Source organism: Argopecten irradians, chromosome 7 (genome assembly GCF_041381155.1).
Source record: "Argopecten irradians isolate NY chromosome 7, Ai_NY, whole genome shotgun sequence".
Lineage (NCBI taxonomy): Eukaryota > Metazoa > Mollusca > Bivalvia > Pectinida > Pectinidae > Argopecten > Argopecten irradians.
Window position 1 is genome coordinate 35038347 of NC_091140.1, and position 7137 is coordinate 35045483.

A 7137-nucleotide genomic window follows, 5' to 3' on the forward strand; every position below is an offset into this window, starting at 1 on the left:
TTTAATCTTGTACTTGCCTGTGTGTGTTCCATAAAAGAGGACAAATGTGTAAGAGCATACTCTTAGGATTTGTCCAATTATGGTGATAATTGATATCCCAACAACGAACGGAACTGATGTCCCCGGTTCTTCTATGTAGCGTGTTATTACAGCAGTCATGTAACCCTACAACACAAATAAGATAAAAAAAATATAAATTGGTTCTGTTTTCTGATAAAAGGGTTAGCTTTATATGCATTTTATAAACTGGTCAAACGACTCGTGGTTGCTGGATATGGAATTTAATTCACACTCGTAAGTTACCTTTTAAAATTAACAAGCGTCACTCGCTAACGCTCGTGTCTTTTGTAACTTACAAAAATAATGCCCGTGTGTGGAATTTTGTTTTTATTTTCAATAACCACTTGTTGTGTATTCGGAAAATATATGTATTATTTCTTTTACATTATATACACTGTACATGTTGCAAGTGGTAGTCTTGTGGTCGTTGGTAAAACTGTTGCATTCTGTTCGAGATATTTCTGTTTCTGTCTCTATAACGGATCGCATATCAAGAATTTTATAATAAGAAATTGAAAAATTAATATTCTAGTGTTTCAGTCACGTGAATAGCTACAATTCAATCAGATACGTTATTAGTTGATTGCTCAAAAGTCAAAACAAGAAGATTAGATCGAGGGTGGCCTATATAACCTCTACCGGTGTTGTACAAAAACACACCTGATGTACTGGGGAAAATACCTAGAATATTTTCAGTGATTACAGTCATGGGTTGATCAAGCGTTAAACTAAAAAACACAAAGTTAGTGGAATTGATCCTACAATACTTACATAATGTAAATACTGAATTTGATTTCGAGATGAGCGCATTTCTTCATTCTCTCACTGATGCCAATTTGTGAAGCGTTCTGTCGTCAATATCTTTGTTACTGCTTAGAGGATATTTGTTGAACTTTATGCGCTAAAGTAAAGTACAGTTTTAAACGAAATGGTATGCTTGTTTCTATGCGTATACTATGTATTTCACCAACTTGTAGAGTTTGGTTTGGTTTGTTTAGTTTTACGTCCTATTAACAGCCAGGGTCATGTAAGGACGTGCCAGGTTTGTTGGTGGAGGAAAGCGGAGTACCCGGAGAAAAACCACCGGCCAGCGGTCAGTACCTGGCAACTGCCCCACATGGGATTCGAACCCGCATCCCAGAGGTGGAGGGCTTGTGGTAATATGTCGGGACATCTTAACCACTCGGCCACCGCGGCTATGTATTTCACCAACTTGTCCAAGTACATGTACATGTATATCAGTACAGTGTATATTAGACGGAAAACTTGTTAACATTAGGAAAAGGCCCACTACACCTTCTGAACAACTTTATTAAAATAAACATTACGTTAATTTACATAGTGCAGGTCGTATTATGTTTCCAGACGTCGTGTTAGTTGATTATTTCTGCGCCAGTCGGCAAAACTTCAACTTCGTTTGTGTTTTAACCTCATCTTTGGCCATCATTATCAATTTTATCATGTTATAATTGTTTTAAAGGGACTTTTTTCGGAAAGGTAGCCTATTGGCCTTTTCATGAATAACATGAAACTGATTATCTTTTACATTGAATGTGAAAGCATTTAAATATCATTCTTCAAAAAAGAATTGTCATAAAAACTATGGCAGCTAACTGTGAACAGAACAATTCGTCAAGCTTTCGTATTATTGCTTCCTAATAAATAATGCTGTATAGTAGCCTTGTTAGCTTTTTGGGAAGCTAATACGTCTTTTTTGTATTCTTTATTGTCATCATTTCAATTTTATTTACGGTTTATAAAATTGCAGACATGAACATAACCTTGAATATAGCGTTAATTATTCTCCTGTTTCATTATTTATCTATGTAATTGTTTTATTCGTTTTCAACATGATGTAATCATTTTTAATTAAATATCAAAACAATATCTAACATCATCAATCTATAAAACTCTAACATAGCTTTCGTAAGATCATTATATTTATTATAATTTCATTATTTTATTTTGTGTTTTCGGTTTTATTAAGCAAATGAATCAATATATCTTTGCATTGTATTTGGTTGTAATAAAAAAGCAGCTGCAAATCAATTTACAGCTAATGTCATTTCGTGTATTTGACAACATTCTTCTGATAAAAATGGCAATTTCACAATTCTAAAGGAAAATAATGTTTAAATGGTAAATTAAGTACGTAGTTAGAAACTTGAATTATGAAACACTATATTAATGTGTCCATATTATATATATAGATGTTACAAAACGAGTGGTTGTTGAATATGGAATTTATTTCACACGATTGAGTTTATTTTTAAAAGTAACAAAAGACACGAGCTTTAGCGAGTGTCTTTTCTAACTTTTTAAAAAATAATTTACGTGTGTGGAATAAATTCCATATCTAATAACCACGAGTCGTGTGACAAATTTCTACCACAATTATATATATTCGCTTTTAGCCGATAGAAATACGTCGAGGATAAGGCAACGTGTATTTTCCGAGATATGCAAATAAGATGTAATGATATTTTCATCAGCGAAAATGCACTAATTAATATTCAAAAGTCGTATTTTATAAAGAATCCATTGATATTAATTTTTTCTAATTGCAGACAGCTTTAGGATAAAATATTTCTCATTTAACGTCTTATTAAGTAAAATTTTTCAAAGTTGCTTCAACAATATTACACTAATTATCGGACTATATAAAGGCATGTGCACGGCAGAACCGTGCTGTTTACTTTCCGCCAAACAATGATCAAACAATTGTTATCAAGTTCAAGTCGTTTAAGACTCGTTTAATCTACCAAACTCACCAGGAAGATCATTTTTCGTCAAAACGAGTTATACAGATTATTATACCACAAAAAAACATCACGTTCTGACAGAACGACTACGACACATATTGTACACTTTTCTATGACAGTTTTGACGTCAAGCGGCGACACAAAAATAGCATGACGTCACTCGATTATTAATGACGTTTACAAATGATGACGTGGCACTGAGGAATTAGTAGTTCGGTCAAAGGTCACTGTGACAGCCAATTAGAATGCGTGCAGGATTTATACCAAGTGTGGTATAAACAAATTGTTAATCAACAGCTGCATTGTTTATTTGATACCCTGAGAGTTGAATAACAGCGCCTATTGTGGTAGATATATATATATACATATATATAAATGCAGTGTCGAACGAGGTGGAGTTTATCTAGTATAAATATGGTAAAGCATGTATAAAACAAAACCTTTGATTGGGATACAGTTAAATTGTTTTCGAGAGGGAAAATGTACCTACCGCTAAAAGAAAAGTTATTACGGCGTTAAAACAAAGTGCTAGGAAAACAACCATCATACGGCGCCAAATAAACTTTAGCCACAGTCTGCGGACAGAACAGTTCTTTGGTCCATGTGTCTGTAGCTCTTCTGTCCATAGTGGGTCCAGTCTGAAAAAATGGTTTACTTAAAGCAAATACTTTTAAACAAAGACATGGTTTAAAGATATTCCACCGCCAGAAGAACATAAACGATACTCATTATTTGAACGATCATTGGTGTTTAATCGTGTATATATATGTTTAATAACACACAAAAAAATAATAAAAAGAACTCTATTTTGCTTTTGGTGTATGCACAATCAGTACTTCATTCCATATAGGACATAGCGCCACGGATTTTATTTTCGGTACGCAATTAATTGTTTTTAATATTTTCATCTTGAAGTAAATTTAGAAGCTCAAACTATTTAATGGTAGTGATGGTGTCAAGTAGGTAACTTTTGTAACTGAAGGAAATTTGTAATTCGTTTGCTCCTGTTGTTGATAGTGAAAAATCCATTTGTCAGCGGTGGAGCATCTGATACTGAAAATAATATATTACTTACCAACTTTATATCACTGTAACGATATCTGCTATTTATACCTAACATTTTCAGTGAGATTTATTTCGCAATTTAATAAATAGCACAAACACGAGTAAGCTACAGTAATTGCAGGTTTTCATTTTTCGAGAATTTAGAATTTTTAATAATGAAATGAAAATTTGTTGATGTACAAAACCAATTATCTGAATGAAAAAAAAAATCAAGCAACAAATATGTTCAAAATACAAATGTATATAAAACAAATATAGATTAATTGTATATTATCTATGAACACCAATGTAATATTGATACAAATGTCACAATCTAATAGAATCTGCTGCGTTTATCGTATACTGTTCTGTGGAAAACAGTTATACATTACATATAATTATATGATAACATGTAGCATATATCTGTGTTCATCTTATGACATTTCATCAAAATGGAAGTTTAATTTGAAATGTTACCGGAATGCAGCGGTCGAACCTTCATAGTTTTATCATCAAGGATACAACTCTCATTTTTATATAGCGTATCCTAAGAGACAGCTTACAAAAAACTCCCACACAATCATGAACGCTTTTAAAGGTCCACTTCCTTTCGTGAAACGGATTTTCATTTTTAAGAGGGATATGAAAAGCGAGACTGAAAATGTGGTAGATTAGTAAAAGTTATTAGCTAACCGTTAATACAACACTTATCATCGCCTTCTGGGCAATTTAATTAAAAGAATAAGATGTATATTTTCATAACGAGGGTCGTATTGCTGTCCGCCATCGTCCTAATCACCGCACGTTACATGTAGTTGACTGGCACTGTGCCAGACGGCAAAACAGCGAAATGGATCTGCACTGTTAACATAGATAACGCATATAAGTTTGCATTTGTGTGGTGTTGAAACCTCATCAAGATATAAATTTTATTTTGTTATAACTGTATTTAAGAGAAAAAAATATTTCGGAAGGTAGTTTGCCTTTCATGGTATACCTGTCGGTGTTGAGTCCACACGACTCCAGATCAGAACACGCCCATACATCATCCTCTCTGATTTCCTTTGATCTATCTTTGAAGAGTTTCAGAACCAGTGGTGTTAGCCATGCTATTGTCATATACGAGAAAAATCCTGCGTCGTTTAAAGGCATTTGTCCTTTACTATAAAAATAAGTTTTTTCGTTCAATACATTTTTTCCTACATATGAACAGAAGTGAGAATACAAATTCTGATTTCAATAATAATTTGGAAACCACACATGTATTTCTTGAAAAATTTAAATTAAAATTATTTTTCTCTTATATCTGAAAACAATTGTTTAAAGTATTATTAATGACAGTAACGGATAGATCATTTTTCTTACTGTTGACAAATTACGTAAATCATGCTGATTATATATCTGATTCATTATCTTACGGCACAAATATTTATTGATAATAATATTGTACTATCATAATCATAGAGACTTTGAATGTTATTGAATACATTTTTCACTGTCAGTCATTGTAAGAAATCATGACAATTTCATATTGTTATATTAACACAATATTCAATAAATAAATACATACATTTTTTTCTTTCCCAAAAGTTTTTCTTGTTCGGAATCTTCATGATAAAGGACTTTTTCTACAATCCTCCAAAACCAATTCATATCTTTTACGTGCGTTACTCGTAACACGACAAACTCTTATGTTGGTGTTTCTTTCAATAACGTCTGCATCTGTATTTGATGGAAGCCAAAACAAAATTGCCTTTGAGACGAAGGTATGTAATAGCACAAAGTTCTCTATATTGAACCTGGTATGCATATCTTTACTTCCAGTTATAAATGGTTGCGGTAACAGCTGGTTATATTCCTACAAATCAGTGAGATTTGAATATCATATTCAAATGACAACTCATAATCTCAGCACGCTACATTTATTGTAATAAAGGACTTAAACAGATTCCAATGTAATCACGTATGGTGAATGAAAAACATTTTACGATCAAAATCATCTTGTTCTGTATATCAAGTTGTTTTGCGCCCTCACTTTCAAAATTTAATGGGCGTATCTTTCAGTATGACGAAGTAGATATCAATTCGTGAACACAGAAAAGATCGTGTGAGCTATAAATAGTATGGTCATTTATAGCATACTTTGAAAACGCCCCCGAGCTACTGAATGTATATCATTGATGTATTGGTCTACGAACGCGATCTAAATCCAAAACTATATTCAGAGGTCCCTAATAATGGGGTGAATCAATTGAGCGTATACTGACCCCGAGGGAAAAGTCCTAGATTGTAGTACCGAAAAATGATTCAGTTTGCTGTTTTGTGATGTCAAAAACACATTTAAGTTGGCACTAATAACAACTCGTTTTATAGTTACTTTGAAGTCCGCCATCCTACATTTGTATGATGAGAAAACGTTTTTTACATTCCTTATGATTGTGATTTCCTGTTCGTTTGTCTACAGAGGAGCATACAACTGTCCGTGCCTCCTCGATCAGTCTTGAGATCCATATAAGACCGAAAACGTCTTTTATTTTAACATGAAATCGACGAAATGCTGAGTAAAGGTAAATTGTATTTATTTTTCCATCCAATATGTGATTATACCAAATGTAAAAGGCAGTCATCAGTGCATAACTGCCAACAGCTTCAGACATAGCTGTTTAAATAAGAAGGATCGCGGTGGCCAAGTGGTCGAGATGGCATGTTACGACAAGCCGTACACCTCTTGGTTGTGAGTTCGAATCCCATGTTGGAAAAGACTGGATACTGGTCGTTTGATTTTCTCCGGATACTCCAACTTATCTCCAACATCAAAACTGACACGTCCTTAAATGACCTTGGCTGTTTATTAGACGTTAACATGAAAAGAATAAAACAAAAATAAAAAAAATTAAACCAAGGGTTTGAATGATTGTTCCGCCATTGACCATACGAACATCTAAATCAATTTTAGGAGATAACTTTTCAAGAAGTTATTTTTTTATGCAATGAAAATATTAGTTTCAGTCATCAGTTAAACATAAGGTGCAACGATTTTTAGCTGTAGAAAGTTTTTTTTCAATTGCTGGGGGTTCGCTATGATGAACATGCTAAGGATATAAGATTGAAACTATAACCTTTTGACTTTTTTTAATTTCAATTCTTCAGTCTAGATTATATTTTTTCTCTCGAAATGAATAAAGAAGGCATATATTGTAGATAATTAGAGTACAAATCAGAGCAACCATTTTTAATCAATAATACAAGCATCAAGATACAAGATATTTAA